Below are 16,972 nucleotides of genomic sequence, written 5' to 3' on the forward strand. Positions count from 1 at the left end.
TTTGTCAGGGATGAATGTGAATTCATAAGTAGTTTATATTAAGTGTAGAACTCGTCTCTGTGCATGCAATTGAAATTTCTGGATGAAAACAAATTATCGTCACAATGTCCACTGCACAGGCCACAAAGCAGGTTCTAGTTATTTCTTCAGATCGCGACTCTTTTTTGAGTGTATTCATCAAGGTAGGATGTTTTCTGATTTTTCTTTTTGTTGTACGAAGACAAAATAATATGTCAAACATGAAATTCTTTTTTCTACTAACAATTATACAATTTCGATTAATGAGGGCTTAGTGTCCTATTTAGTGTTATTGGCCACACCGGTTTTACCGGGGTAGACAGTGCATACACCGGTAAAACATAAAAAAAAAAAAAAAAAAAATCAGCTTATTTAATATTTTCTATGTTTCTCACAGAATTAGAATATGGCACAAGAGTTGAGAAACCATGTTTAATAAGCAATACGACATTTAACTGATGCTTAACTGGCATGAAGTGGTCAAAAGGATTCCAAAAAAAGTATCCCCTACTACATCATTCTGCCTCCAGTCAAACTGCAGATACAAGGCAGACGCAGGCAATGTTTTTCCAATCTGTTAACATGTTTTCTCAGCTCCCAGCAGTGGCAACTGGTGCGGTCATTCGCATTTTCACCCAAATGACTGCTGCTTTCTGAGTTTTGCTCATGCAGGGCCCATTTCTGTTAAATACTCGGGACAGCCCACACCAAGAAACTTTCCACATTCAAATTCACTAAAACTTTCTTTGTCCTATGATTCATGATATACAGTAAACTGAAGCAATTCATCACCACTCAAAAGATGCCAAGATACATTTACAGTGACTCCTGCCCTGTCCCAAAAAGCAATTGAAGAGGTATACTGAATGTCTGAAGCTGGAAGAGGTCCGTGAGCATCAGCTCATGGATTTCAAAGTTTTTTAAAAAAATGCTTTGAACTAAGAAATTTTAACATTGATTTATGTCTTGATATGTAAAATCATGACTACTCATAAAACTGTAAAAATCCTCCCCAAAATACGCTTAGTTTGATGGAATAAATGACTTGGGCAAACATTTTGCCTGGCTTAAAAAATGTTTTGGCAAAATGGTTTTGTTTTCCTGTTTACTGTTCAGTGTGGCAGTGTGGTCGTGGAAGTGGGGGGTCTGTGTGGCTGACTGTGACCAAGGGCTGTGTGGGAGGTTTGGGCAGCTAGTAGTTCTGGGGGTCTGCCTGGATGTCGGAAGTGCACATCTCTGGTTACACACACCCTCGTCCCCTATAAAACCTGCCAGTGTTTATTTATTTATTTATTTTTTATGGCTCATACCATGGCTGTTTGTTTATGGGGCTGTGAAACACCTTAGTGTATTAACAGGTCTTTCATTCACAGTATCAGAGGTGATGCTGTTACAAACCTGCTCATAAGCAGAGATGTTAGTTTTGAATGTTCAGCAGTCTTCTTGGATCAAAAATATCCAAAATAATTGGATATATTATCCAATTAAATGAGTGAAATATAATTTTACAACCTTATCAGCTCAGATCAGTTTTTACCCTATTCAATACTGAAGCATCAGTTTCGAACAGAGCTTGATCCTATGTGAAAATATAACTTTTGTTTCAGATTTATTTATTTTTATTTTTATTTTTTTGTGTGATTCTTGACCAGGCCTGGACAAAAGAGTTTCAAAATGGGGTTTTTGGGTTAAAAGTCCTAATGAACAAATTAAACAGAGACCCAACTAACATTTCCTTAAAACTCACGATTATCCCCCCAAAATATTCTGTGGATTAACATTTCCAAAAGTGGAAATTTTTGGGAACCGTGTGCTGTCACATATGACATAAAACTAATGCAGCATTTCAGAAAAGGAAAAAAAAAAAAAAGAAACATACCCGCAGTGTAATGATTCAAGTACGAATCAAACCCAAAACCCATACCACAACCCAGGAACAGCTGAACGATCTTTATTTATACTTTGGTAAATGGGTTAGGTGATCGGCTTCCTGATCAGACTCTGTAGAGCAAAGTAGTGAGTGACAGGAATGAAAAGTAGTTTTGCCAAAACAAGAATTAATGGATTAGGCAACAGAGGTGGTTTTAGAAGAACTCATCCAGGGAGAATTGGACCAGAGTGATTCTTTTATTCTTGGAACTGTAGCTATAGAGGAAAATAAGTTGTCTGTTTATTGGGGATTGGTTCACAATCATGACTGTATGGAGGAGTTAACTCTATAAGCGACAAACTGAATCACTTCTCAGGATCCAGTTCTCAGAGGTTGTGCAGCAGAGCACATTACAAGTTCACCTCTGAATGGGATAAAAAAAAAAAAAAACCCGAATGAAGCTTTTGAAATGGCTCGGTCAATATAATTCAAATCAGACTGAGGAGCTTTGGTACCTCAGTTTGGTACCAGACTGTCCAGTGTGAATAATGTCCATCAGTTCTGCAAGACAAATCAGACAAATTTCCTGATAGTACAAATGATAATAACTGCTCCTCCCTAGAGTGGTAAATAGATTTACATTACCTTTTCTCTTAGGGCCATGTTGGTTTGGAAAGCTTTTACATAAACTATCATTTGTATACTTTTTTTGTGTTCACTCAGCTTTTCTTTAGTTTTCTGAAACTTGCAAGTGTGAAAAAAAAAGCAAAAACAGAAGAAATCAGTAGATTAATTTCTACAGTACATTTTTGTAAACAACTTTTATCTGTTCCCTCACAAAGCTACAAATAGATAAAAGTAAGATTTCAGGTTTCAAAGAAGTTCGGATATAAAAATTGCATGATATTGTGTGATTGGCATGTGACTAATAGTTTACCCTCATTAGCAGCATTTTAAAAGTATTTTTAGGGGTGATCTAGATTTTTAAAGTTGCCTTTAAATCATTGTTTGTTTTTTTTTTGAGGTCTCAGGGGTAAAGATGCTCTATATCTGTCTGCTGGATTGTGCTGATTGCTTGCATGTTCCTGTGAGACTGCCTAAAACAACCCCAACAGAGGTCTCACTTTTGAAAATGTAACTTATTCAAATATGGAGCAGTTAAAATGTTGAACCATATCAAATAGTGAAACTGAAATGAAACATATTAAGTTTTAAATTTACTGCAGCAGACTTGGATGGAAACATATATACATATTAGAGGATCTGGCCCAAATTGCATTTACTGAACATACTACAAAGGCATGTTCCCACTCTCCAAGCCCCAAGGATGACATGGTCTGTAATGAGTGGAACATGGCAGAAATCCCCCTGTGTGCATGCTGTTTTCAGTAAATACATAGGTGGGTAAAATTGAGTTTCTCATCAGTCAGACTTTACCCTAAGTGAATAACAAACATCAAAACAGAAGGTTTTCAGGGAATTTCCACTTTATTTTTCTGCCTTCATCATTCTCATATTTAATTATGAAACTTAATTTTAGGCACGCTGGACCAAAAGCAAGCAGACGTTACATGATTTTAAACCTGTTAGGATGCCAATGTCTGAACTGAAATACAGTTAGACCCGGTCTAAAAAAAAAAATACTCATCAATGTGTGCCTGGTAAATTGTAAGCTATGTTTCTGAACAACTTAACCTCCATTAGAAAGAAAGAAATTAAACATCATTCTATATTACAGAACAGCTGGTGACAGTGCAAACAGAGTTATCAGTGGATATTACAGAATAGTGTGAATGTGATATTGAAGCCCGGCTGTTTTCTCGAATCGAAGGCAGGTTCTGACATGCCGTGCTTCGCAGTTGATCACCTAATGTGAACAATTCAGGAACGTCATGATTGCTCAGCTGGAGTACTGACAGACATGCTGGAGAAGAATGCAAACAGGATGTGGTTGGAGCGATGAAAGCGTTTTCATATTACAAAAACGGCCAAACCCTGGCACGTTGGAGGGACGCGTGTTGTGTTCTCGTGGAGCTTGTCCCTGAATGAAAGCCACCTGAATTAACTCCTGACTAACCTGATTAACCTGTCCATGGATCCGACAGATGCAGATACAGAAATGATTTCTGGGCTTGCAGCCAAGTGTGCCATCTTGAATTAAATGGTTTGTGTAATTAACAGAGAGGCTCGGCAGAATGACAGGGGGTAATTGTTGCACCTGCAGATGATGTCTTATTGTCATTGAGAGTGCCTCCCGGGCTGTTGAGTACAGGCGGCTGCTGCTTTGGGGTTTGGGATGGGAAGAGACACCTGGCAGCTTTACACGCAAACCCCCTGTTGACTCTCCTCATTCTCTGCCTCCCTCCCTTCCCTGATCCAAACCCCAGCCCTTCCCAACCTCCGGTGAATTTTGCTGTGTGGTGTGTTTGATCATGTTACCTTCAAGATGCTGCAAAGCAGTTGCACAATATCCTTGTCACATCAACTGGAAACATGATGGCGAGGCTGGAAGGCAAGCTTTAAAATTTAACCTGATCGGGCGTGCTGTGGTGGCATAGGGTATAGCGTGACACACGTTTGGAGGCCTTAAGTCCACCATGCTGCTGTCGCGGGTTCAATTCTGATGATATTTGCCGCATGTCTTGCCCCCTTTCCTGTCAGGCTACTTTCATATAAGGGACACCAGAGCCCTCAAAAAACCTCTGGAGCAAAAAAAACAAACAAACCTGATCTCAACAAGGATGAGCTTCAGAAAATGCAAACTTGGTGGATGTTACTGCACACCTCATACTGTCCTCCATCAATAGTTGGACTGAACCATGAGTATCTTTATGAAATTTAAAAGAACCAAATCACTTCTGATTTGTTTTGTTTTCACAAAGTCTCTGAGACTTTCCGTATAAGGAAAGGACTTTCTTATCTTTTCTTGATAAGGAAGTTTCTCCTGGGCTTCCTTATCAATAAACCATGAAGTCAGAATTGATCATAGGACCTAATTGTGAATATGCTGTTTGTGGCAGAAAGTGCGAGTTGTAAAGGGGCAAGGACAGGCATTAGTGATATTCCCTGCATGCGCTGAGAGGTATTCACCTAAAACATTCTGGTAGTTGTATGTGTTGGACCATGGCATAGATAAGCAAAACCTGATTTATGCATCTCTCTCTCTCATCTGAAGTTGTGGAGAAAATAAAGGCATTACTAAACAGAAATTTTTGCAGCTACCAAAAACAATAAAATATATTTTCCTTATCATTCTATGTCTCATCTGTGTTTCCAACACTCTGACATCTTTAGCATTTTGGAGACATGTTTATATCTGTATGAGTTGTGGGCATCTACCCCAGTGATACTCCAACAAGCTATTTAACATGCAGTAGGTGACATCAGAAAACTTGGATCAAATTACCCAACCATTATTGCATTTCAAACAAGCCTTAATATGGATAAGAATGCCAAGGCTTTAATAATCACACGGATGTTATGATTATGAATTTGTGACATATTGCGCAACCATATATTTTATGCGTTACCTCCCCGGTGTTCCTAGTTATTGTAATTCCAGTCCTGCAAAAACAACACAGACCTATTTTAAAGTAAACAGCAGTGATGGTAACCGCGAGGAGTAAATCTACAGATGCATTTTTCCAAACTGTCAGACAGGAAGGAAGGAAATATAAAAAGGAGAATTCACACTTCAGAAAGGGCTGTATGGTCTCAGTGGAATTCCCCACAATAAACAAAACCAGAGCAGTGATCTAAAAAAGGACCTTCTGTTTCACCATGAATACATTTGAATGAGTGTTTTTGATTACAGAATACTGAGCCTCCAGATTTAGGTATGACAGGAATGTATATGTTTGCAGTATTCAGTTTTATTTAGTTAGTTACTTAAGTTACTTTAAAAAAAATAACAAAAAAACATGTACTTATAGGTGTAGTCTTACTTTTACTTGAGTAATATTAGTGTGAAGTATCACTACTCTTACTTGAATACAATTTCTGGTTAATCTCCCCACAACCTATAATTCCACCGAACATTTTTTTAACCAATAAAGCACCAATCACAAACACACACCCTTACTGTTTGCTAAAATTTGATTTTTTTTTTCCCCAAAATCTTTTTTGTATGCTGAGCCTACTGTGCCATTTGAAAGTCAAGTTAGTCATGTAAATTATAAGTAGAAGTACCTTACCCTTTTCTAACATGTTACATCTATGTATTGATTTAATAAGTTTTATTTTAAAAAACATCTATTAAAATTTTTTTCTCCTGTCTGAATTTGTTATTTTGAAAACCTCATTAATTAGTGTTTTGTCTTTATACTACCAAAATTTGCACATAATTTATATTTTTGCATGACATTTTTAAATAATGAAACCGATGTGCTCAGTTAATCAGGTCCTGAGTGAAATTTTTATCAAATACTTTATTCTTAAGTATTGTTTTGGATGGCCACTTTTTACTTTTACTCGTGCAAAACACACGTTGCTCAAGAAAGATACGTTTTACTGAAGTACAACTTTTGGATACTCGATCCACTTGTGCCAGAACCAACCTTCTTCCCCTCAATGTGTCTAAAACATGCTTCCTTATGCTTCTCTTACCTAATCTTCCTCCCCGCTCTTCCCCATCAACAGATTGGACAGAAGATAGGACATGCTCAAACAGGCTGCATCCTTATGATGTTGCAGTGAAAGGAAATGAGGAGAGTGTGTCCTACACCACAGGTATGAAAACAAATTAGCTTCCTCACAGTTGCTGTGCGATATTAGAGAGCTGTACAGTTTTACAGTATGGTAATAAAAAAAAAAAAAATAATTAAATTCTATGATTTTGCAACACAGAAAAAATGCAATTGATACAATTACTGTGAATCAATATTACAATTGACGAACAGACTGGCAGACTGCATCCATGTTACGTCACGCTCTTTCCTCCTGAAATCTGACTAATCATTGTATGATGTCTGTGTGATTTAATGGCAGGACCCGTGACAGAAATAGCATGTGGAATACATGTGAAAAGCCTCCCTTCTCATCACATGAAGCGTATGGTAGCTCTGTAGATGTCTCTGTAATTTGCATTAGACACGACTGTCTGATAGAAAGGAAGGGGAAGCATGCAAGGTAGAGCTGCAAGCAGGTGGGCTCCTCTGATTAAAGGGAAAGAATAAAATAAGTGTATTGATGCATATCTAAGGGCTGCTTTAATTTTTTTTATTTGACCTTTATCTATATAGGTCACAAAAGCCTCTTCAGTGCACACATATCATGATGAATGAGATGACTTGACCTGTAAAGGTATACATTGTTGCAGAAGTGTAATGACTTTCATACAGTTTATATTTGCTTTGATGTTATATTTAAGGACTTCAATGATGCTGAAGACCTTGGGCCTTCTTCCCTCTATAATTAATAAGAGTGTTATTATTGGTAGATATTAGGTTGGATTTTTTTTCCCTGACCAATTGGTCATGAGTTTCTCAAAAAAAATAAAATAAAAAAGCTCACTATCTGATTCCTCGTTCTTAACTCAAGTTGCAGTCGATTGTGTATATTTCATTTTTTAGTAAAAACACTCGTAAATGCTTTTATTTTTCTTCCAAATCCCCTGGCAGCTGTGCTTATATTCTTGCTTAAGTCCTACAAATGGTTTGTTTTTCCTACCTTTTCTGTTGACATCGATAGTTGCCGTGACACCAGCCTGACTTCATATTTTCCCTTTGCAAGGTGGCCAGGGCACAATATCAACTCACTCTGCTAACGATAGGCTTAACCTGATATTCTTGACCTATCCACTGTCAAGCCTGCTGCATAATTCATAGGCCAATTGTGTAGCATTTTTCTCATTAATATTAAGTAGCAATCCCTGGCCACTTTGCCTGAAGAAAAAAATTACAAGTCCTGCCGTCTGTTAGTGAGGCACAAGATGTTTCATGTGCTGACTTAATTGTCGAACTTTAACTCAAACATTGGTTTTCTACGGGAGGTGAATATGTTTTGGGAAAATTTTGTTGCTGCTTTTAAATCTATTTGTTTTTTCACCTGGAAAGTGAGAAGAAAAAAGTTAGAATATTCCAATGTAGAGAATTTTGTCTCAAAATATGTTTCCAAGTCAACTGAGATTTTGCTTGACAAAAAAATTTTGTTTGTGTTTTAAAGAAAAAAAATGATAGAGTTCACATTGTATACTGTCTTCAGTGTCTGCAAATTTTATATCTCAAAATAAAAGAAAGCAACATAGCTACATTAAATCCAGCCTTCCTGTTAGCTCCTGGCAGTCGGGCTCTCTCTCCTATTGTGGTCTCAATGAACCGAATTTAAGTAACTTCTTGCACGTCTGCATTCTCTGACTTTATTTTTCTTCTGTATTATGAATTGTATACAAATAGCAGACAGTGTTTAGTTGTTGCTTGTTTTACTGTCATTTAGCACCTCTGACACAAATAATGCAAGTCAAATAAACATTCTGGTTGACAGCAATTTTCTGGTTGCATGTCAACTTCACTTGCATTTTTATTATCAAAGCTGCTGTTTGAAAACACCTCAGGCAGCTCGTGGATTAGATGAGACAAATTCATTAATTAGGACACTCTCAACATACTCTCTTAGAGGAGAGAGAATGAAATGAAATGGGACAACATATTAATTATTTAAACTTGTCACGTTTACCAGCATTAACTCATGTGACAGTGGCTGACAAGGTTGTGCTGATTAGCTATTTACCTGCTGATACTGCCTTTAAATTTGACTAAAAAACAATTACACCCCTCTACCAAAAAAGGAGACAAGCAAAGAGACTGGAGTCCAGGATCAGATATGTTTAAACTTCTGCAATAAAAGCATGTTGGTTGTCTTTATGCACGTCAGATGCCATGTGAATATTTGTTTGCCTGAACACACCACTTGTGAGTGCCACTTTCAATGTGATGATGGAAGACATGAGAGGGTGCACTGAAGCAGCAGACAGTGCTGTTTGTGTGGCTGGAGTTTGATTACTGCTCCACCCCCGCTGAGACACTTAAATGCGGTCAGACACATACCGACTGATGGCCATCAATAATGTACACGATGGAGGATCCAGTAACCTGCGTTAACAAGGAACACTGCTGTGTCCCTGCTGGAAGATTCCTCAGATTGATGGCTTCAATTTTCTTTCTGATGAGGCAAGGAGAGAGAAAAAAAATCAGACTAGTCTGTGTGGGAATATCGTAATTTGATCTAATGCTTGATTATTAACATTGGGTGGAAAATTAGTCTTTGTAATGGTTAAAGCATTCGCTAACAAATGAGGCAATATTTCACAGTCTATCAGCAGGGGTCCTCCGCCAGCTGTTGGCATAATGATGTGTTGAAGAGAAAATATACTCAGAATGTCAGCTGAAGGGCCATGGATGAAGGAAGTCAACTTGGAGAAAATCCCCTAAACTGCTCAGCTTCTGCACATTGTATCTAATAGTTACCATTCTGTCATCAGTTAAAAGGTGTTTCTAAAATAAAATAAAATAAAATAAAATCACTTAAAAGGTGTTTCTAAAAGTCCAAATTGAGAATGTTTGGGAATTTGGGCCTATTCATTTATCAAGAATGCATTATTGCTGACAAAACTAGCCGTTTCCATCTTACATGTGTGCCTTACATCTAGGAAAAAACAGGGGAGGGAGTGGGGGAGAAATGGCAGCATTGCTGTATGTGCGTGTACAAGTGTGCAATTGTGGGCCCATGCATGCGTGTGCAGTCTGTGAGCTTCGTTTAGTTGATGTCTCATTCAAACCTCAGCGGTAAGACTCTGTGCTCTACACTCAACAACTACCACATCAGCCTGGAAACCATTGCCCAGCCACTTCCTTGTATTGGTCCATCACCAGCAGCCCATTCACAGCCTCAGTAAGACCTTGATGTAATGGCCCAGATCATTCATGTATTGTGGAGTAGCCCAGGTGGTTTTCTGGGACAAAAGTGGTAGAAGCTCCATGCCTTCCCAGTGATTGCATAAAAATGTAAATGGAGCCTAGCTGAGGCTTTTTCTCTGCAGACTCGTGGACGCAATGGCAGTTTGTGTTTGCAGGAAGCAAGATGGTCAGTTAGACGAATGAAAACATCCTTCACATTGAAGCAATTTCTTCTGCATGATTTCCCTTATTGACTATTACATAAATTGCCTGCGACACTACAGCATTTCAACATCACTTACAGTTTTAGGGTCAATACATTAATGTAATGAATTTATTCATAGGTGTCTCTCAGTCTGGAGCTGGTGGGCATGTACTTTAATAGCGCTGACATCTGTGTGTGTGGTCATTGCCCTCCGAGCATCGTTTTTCACAAATGAGGACCGGGGATTGTTTCTGGGCGTGTGCGTGCATGTGTGTGTGTGTTTGGTGTTTATAGCGGTAATGATAAACACAGTTTTGGCGGAATATTTGACTTCATACCATAATACATGAGGAGCGCAATTCATTGAGCAGCCGCCCAGCCGTACTGAGTCATACCTGTGGTGTGTTATTCACCACGTGACTTGAGATTCTCCACATGCCACCAACACTTACACATTTCATGCCCCATTAGACACACGTGCAATTTGATGGGGTCAGGTAAATTGAAACATGCAGTGGATCATATCAATATTTTTTTTCTCCCCACATCTTCCATCTTTTTCTTATTTTCATTCATTAGGAAACACAGGATGTCGTGTTTCTAAAAAAGATGCTTGCAGGCTACATGTGATGCATAGAGATAACAAGGCATTTCTCCTTTCTCTGTACTATGAGTTGCCATTTTGATCAAAACATGGGAGTTACTCATTATTCATCTGGCTGAAGCTATCCTCTCAAGTTTAAACATTCATTTTCTTGTCTTCAGGGCAATGGCTTTCCTTGCACTTGTTCAAAGTCAGAAAATCAAATGGGGTTGTGCATTTAATGGCAACTGGAACTCAGAGAATAAAATCATGTGCATTTGACAGCTGAAGACATGCAGTAGAAGCAGAGTGAGTGGAAAAAATTGCATTTTTTGTTGTTTCTAGCAGGAAAACAAAAGCATTACATTCAGACATGTAACCTGGTGAAAGGATTCACTGTTAAAATACATTGGTGGGAAAAAGTGTTTGGCTCCTTTCCTGATATTGTATTTTCTTGTAGGTTTGTCACACTTAAGTCCAAACTGAGAATGTTTGGGAATCTGGCCCTATTGTGTGCCAGAATATGAAACCAGATTAAATATTAGTAAAAGCAAAATACAGTTTTCAAATGAAGGTGTTTATTCTTAGTGGACAGAAAAAAAGTCTTCATGGCTTTGTGTTTAAAAAATAATCAATTCATAGAAATCCCAAAGAACTAGAAATGACTTGGTAATACTTTGAGCATAGAGAACCATTAAGCGACTGGCAAGGATGAGGTCAGTCAAAGTTAAACTTACTGAGTCAGGCGTTGGACATTAACACAATACTGCATTCAGTCTTTGATTCATAGTGTTTACAGTCTCCAGTCTGTTGGATCTAACACTTTCTTCATAATTTGTTACTGAATTTCTTTGGATTTTCAGTTCAAGTTCAAAAATGCTTTATTGATCCTAACGGGAAATTAAATGCTGTAACTCATATGAATTCAATAATCCTCATATTGCATCCTCTTAATTACCCCACCCACTCATCCAAGACATGTTCCACCAGTAATGTATACAACTTGTTCACCATAAATATATTAATAATGTGTTGACATAAAATAAAGCACGTTTTTTTAAATGTTAATTTGCAGTACCGGTGTCTAGGTAGTTCATTTTATTAGGAAACACAGGATGTCTGTTTAAGTCCACAGAAAAACCAAAAAACAAACAAAACAAAAAAGTTCAAGCTACATAAATGCACTACACTTTACACACTTGTAACTTGTGTTAGTGATAAAAAAAAAAAAAAAAAAAAAAAAAAAAAACGAGATTGGAGGAAGTTGATGAATCTATAATGATATATGCAGATGTGCCATAAAAATAACAACCAGAAGTGAACGTCCAGGAGCAAACTAGCAAGGGCACTAAGGAGGGAGTCTGTAGGTTGCCACAGCTAAACTCGGCGTCCTTCTTTTTAAGTGCCAATAAAAGCTGGCAGGCTTGTTGGTGATATAATGGCTTTCAAGGAGATGCCCTGCAGAAGTGCTAAGAGGTGAAGAGTCTATAGAAATAGAAAATGTGTTGGTAAACTTTTATTTAGTTGTCGGTAGGTGTTTGAGAGGAGAAATGAAATCTGCATTAAAAGAACGGAGAACATCAATGGAGGACAGCGAAATGTTGATATGCATATTTTATAGCTGCTGCAGTGTGCAGGAGGTGCAAGGGTGTGTAAGTGGAGGGAAGACAAGGTAGAGGTGCCTTTGATTTCTTTCCAGAGTGAAAAGTAAAAAAAAAAAAAAGAAGAAAGACCTTAACATTAAAAGTGCAATGGGAAATGGGGTTGAGGCTCCAGAGGAGAGATCTTCCTTGCTACCATATTCTGTCCATTAGTCTGAGTGGAGCTTTTCAACACCGATGTTACGGCTCTCTTCAAGCTGACTTAACCCTCTTGAATCACGCAAGAGTGATCCGAAAGCCACAGGTGGATTTTGAAGATGGAATTAATGGAAGTTGCCAATAGTGTCTGGTAATGAGAATTATTACCATCAGTGAAGGTGTTATCTGATTCTTATTCTCTACCAGGACATTTTTCTGGGTTTTAAAGAGAAAAATTATCCTGGCAGGCAATTAAAAGGCTTTTTTTTTTAAATTCCCCCTGATAAGAGACCACTTACCATAGTAGCAATAGCAGCACTTAACCTTTAAGAATGGCTGTTGATGAGCTTTCTGTTCATCAATACATTTTGGCTGAACTTCTTTCATCCAGAAAGAAAATAACTGATAGGAGATGTAGGCATTAAATGATAGCATAAGGTCCGAACACAAGGCGTCTTATCAACTCACTATACCCATTAAAATCATTTAATGAAAAAAGTGAAGAATTCTGCATAGAAATAATAACTTAAAAAATCATATAGCAGGCCACATTTACGTTCCACTATAAATTAAGCCTTTAGTTTAAATTATTACACTCTTATTTTCCCCTTCAATACCAGTAAAACTGATTGTCCACTATTTCTTTTGCTTCTTAAAGTCAATTTAATATGACTATTACATGTAAAGTGCTAAACCTCAAATTGCTTACAACTTGTGCCAAAATATCTACATCTGCTTATTTGACTGCTGTCAAAGTTTGCAGGTTGTGTAACTGCAGTTAATTACTCAAGTGTAACATTAAACACATAAAGCGGGTCGAAAGCTAACAGCCCTCACATGAAGAGGAAGTTTGCTCAAGATCTTTGGAGGTTTGCACAGTTCATGAACATAGACAGACTTCCATACACTCGAATTACTACTTACTTATTTTTTTAAATCATCATTATTTGTAGGCACTTATTTGTGGAGATAATTACTGGTTAGGAAAGTTCAGTGTCATTTAAGTGCTTTATATAAATGTAAAATTAAAGCACAAGTACCATTTAAACATAAAAAATAAAAATATTGTTAGTATTTTAGAACTATTTTCAATGAAACATGAGTTATAGTTTTAGATAAATGTGTTTAGTATGATAAGATATGGAGTGTTGGATAGGTTGAGGGTATTTATTTTTTTGTCTTATTTATTTGTTTGAAGTAGTTAATGTTTTAATGTAGCTTGTATGTAAGCCCAGTTGACCCTATCTGAGTATTTTGTGTCAGCTTTATTTTGTAAAAATGTGAGTTTTTAAACTTACTGCTTTGGGACTGGTAGATTTAAGGGATTCACAGGAATTGTTGAGGAAAAAAACTTAAGACAACCACTTCTAAAGTTTTTACTTATCTATATTGGCATGCATAATTACAGCTCCCACTTTCCCACATGTAATGTCATTGGTGGCTAATGTGTTGCAGCCAAAGGGATTTAGCTCAGATGTGCATCAACAGGATCCAGATTTTATGGCAGAACCGCCACTTTCGACCCACAGGGAAGAAATTATGTGTAATTTATTTAAAAATAATCCTGTGTATCGGATAATTGAAATACTCAGTCTGGTGTTAAGAAAGTATTTTTTTATTGCTTCCAACTAATTTTCCCATTATTTCTGTGTTTGGTGTAAATCTCCCAATAAGCTTTTCAATTACCTCTCAGTCACTGTGACAGAATAATTGGGTAACGCTGCTGAAATCACAGCTTTGAAGTCGGCGATGTAAGCATCACTCCCACTGCTAGTGACGGGGAGGACGCTTGTTAGATAATGCTGCTCAGCACCTGCTGAAAATGTGGCCCTGTTCCTTAGTTAAAAAAACGTCACATAAAAGCAGTAAATTTAAGTAAAAGTTCCAGCATCAAAGATTTTGGTTCTCGTGTCAAACTGTGTCTGCATATATGATGCTGGAGGAAAAAACAAAAATATGAAGTTAAGTTTCAAAAAGACAAAACGCATATATAAAGGAGAACCAGGCTTCTTATTCATGAGTCAGCCAAGATATTGCTGTACTTCAGTGTCACTCACTGGCTGTTGGATTTCCACAGGGACTGTGCACACTAAAATACCCACTCCAGTCACTTTGTACCCATGGGGTCCAATGCTGCTAAGCCCATGTGTTACACAGTGGATCAATGTCAGTGATCTTTCTCTTTCCTGCTCCCCGTGTGTAAGAGTGTGTTATCTGCACAGTGTGCATACCTGTTTATTTTATGTTCACACAAGTGTGCACGTGAGTGAAAAAAAAAAATGCTTGGCCTGCAAACTGGGCAAGACAAAAAAGAAAAAACCTGTCAGTGATGGCAGAGTGCCCCTTAGGAGAAAGGAGAAGGAAAGGGCTTGACTGTACATTTACAGATGAAAATTTTATGACACTAAATCTAGACAGACTTTTAGTGTCAGTCAGGATTACAGCAGAAGTCTGAATACTCATGAATTTTTAAACTGGGAGTGAGATCGCTGGTGCTTAGGCCAGATAAGAAAAAGTGTGTGAGAAGAGGAATCAGGTTATAGGTAAATAAACAGATCAATAGATGTGAAAGAAAAGGAAATCAGTAGGCTGTAAAGCTGACATCCACTTCTTAAATTGAAACTAAATGCCGCGGCATTGAGCGTGAACCCTGGCTCCTGGATGTCAGTGTCTCTTTGTGTCTGCTCAGCTTTCAGCATAAGAGCTCAGTGTGACAAGACGAGGAACTTGGGAGTGCTTGTGCTTACAAACTGGGGGGTTGGGGCTGGCAGAGAAATGCACATCTAATATAGAAGCCATGACAACCACAAGCTTTACTGTTTTCTAACAACAAAAAAAATAGGTTAAATGTCAATCAGCTGCAGAGTTTCATTCACATTCTTTATGAGTGTAAGAAAAAAGAATCACTTTTCACACATTAAGAAAAAAAACACTCTCAATAGAAGAACAGCAGTTCAAAAAAAAGATTTACATACACATTCAGAGAAGAGTTTACACCAATTAGCAGCAGGGTCAATTTGCTCACATCAAAACTTTGTGTTTTTTTAAATGTCGCTACAGGTTTCTCCCTCCTATTTAGAAGTATTTTTGTCATGACAATAACTATAAACCAATCCATCTTGCAAAATAATTCATAACCCCTGGACTATTTTCCATTTTGTCTCATTATAATCGGTCTTTGCATCTTATTAGAATTGTATGTGATTAGTACATACATAGCTGTGCATAAGTGAAAAGTGGAAGCAAATCGATCCATGTTTCTTTCAAATTGTATACAAATTAAAATTCTGAAAGGTTTGTGCATTTGAATTCAGCCCCAGACAGGTCAATACATTAAAGAGCCACTGTTTTTTTGTACATGCAGATTTTTAAAAAATTGCCAAAAATAGCTAAATCTAAAGTCCAACTGGATGGATCAACTAAATTCTCAAATGACATCTCAGGTTTTTAGCCGAGTATGATTTTACCCAACCGTTCCATTTGATGTCTGGCTGCAGTTTATAATATTTGCCCTGCAGGAAGTTAAACCTCAGTCAGGGTCTCAGGTCTTTTGCAGCATCAACAGGTTTTTGCCCCATTAATTTTGACTACCTTTTCTCCTTTTATTTGAGAAAAATATCACCGCAGCATGACTGGGCCACCACTGAGTTTTATGGTGCAGAATCATCACTTTAGACTTCTTATCCTGTAAAAATTTTGACACAGCTTTTTGAATGCAGGACCTCATATTTTCTGATAAGATCATGTTGTTCCGTGTTTACTGTGTTCATTGCAAGCTATGTGGCAAAATGCCTGTGGGTATTTTATTTTTTTTACTTCCGATTTCACAACTGTGTTTTTGCCATTTGCCCAGAATGTGCAACTCGCAAACAAAAGGTGTCGTGTCAACAGATTTTCCTGAGTGAGCTATTGCTTCCCAACTCTTCCACTAAACACTTTAGCAATGGACTGACTTTAAGATTGTAACCATTTGGGTCAACTAAAACATTACTAATACTGCAAACAGCTAAATAAACACAGACACCACTCGGTTCTCCATCAGCTTTTGCTGTGGCAGCCGTCCAGAGCCAGGTGAGATGACACCGCCGTATCTGTCTCACTGTTGGAATGTCAGGGAGAGCTCTGTTGACCCAGGCGGAGCTGCCAATCAGTGTGTGCACACGTGTGTGAGTGTGTGTTATTGGAACAACAGGGGTGGGATTTTGGCGGGGATTTAGCAGGCTTTGCCCCCATCAGGCTCCGTCTGCTGTTTCCTTGGTGGCAGATGAACTCCAGCAGAGTGTAGACAGGTGCAAGATCTGGATTACTGTTTTGGGTTGTCCACTGACTTTACTGTATTTTATTCTCCCTTACACTTCCGATTTAAAAACTATTTTTCTCCTTTTATTACTGTTTAACTTGGGCTGCTTTCCAGCACAAACAATGTGTCCATACATCACTTGCCACGCATTACTTTCAGAATGAGTTAATATAAAAAAATTTATATTATATTATTTAGATTTATTAACCAACTTTCATGTTTGCTATTTCAAATACAAATTGAACTGGAAAAATACAGCACCTTAAAAAACTATTCACATGTTATTATTTCATCACATTCTGACC

Source organism: Poeciliopsis prolifica, unplaced genomic scaffold (assembly GCF_027474105.1).
Source record: "Poeciliopsis prolifica strain line A6 unplaced genomic scaffold, Auburn_PproV2 SCAFFOLD018, whole genome shotgun sequence".
Taxonomy (NCBI): domain Eukaryota; kingdom Metazoa; phylum Chordata; class Actinopteri; order Cyprinodontiformes; family Poeciliidae; genus Poeciliopsis; species Poeciliopsis prolifica.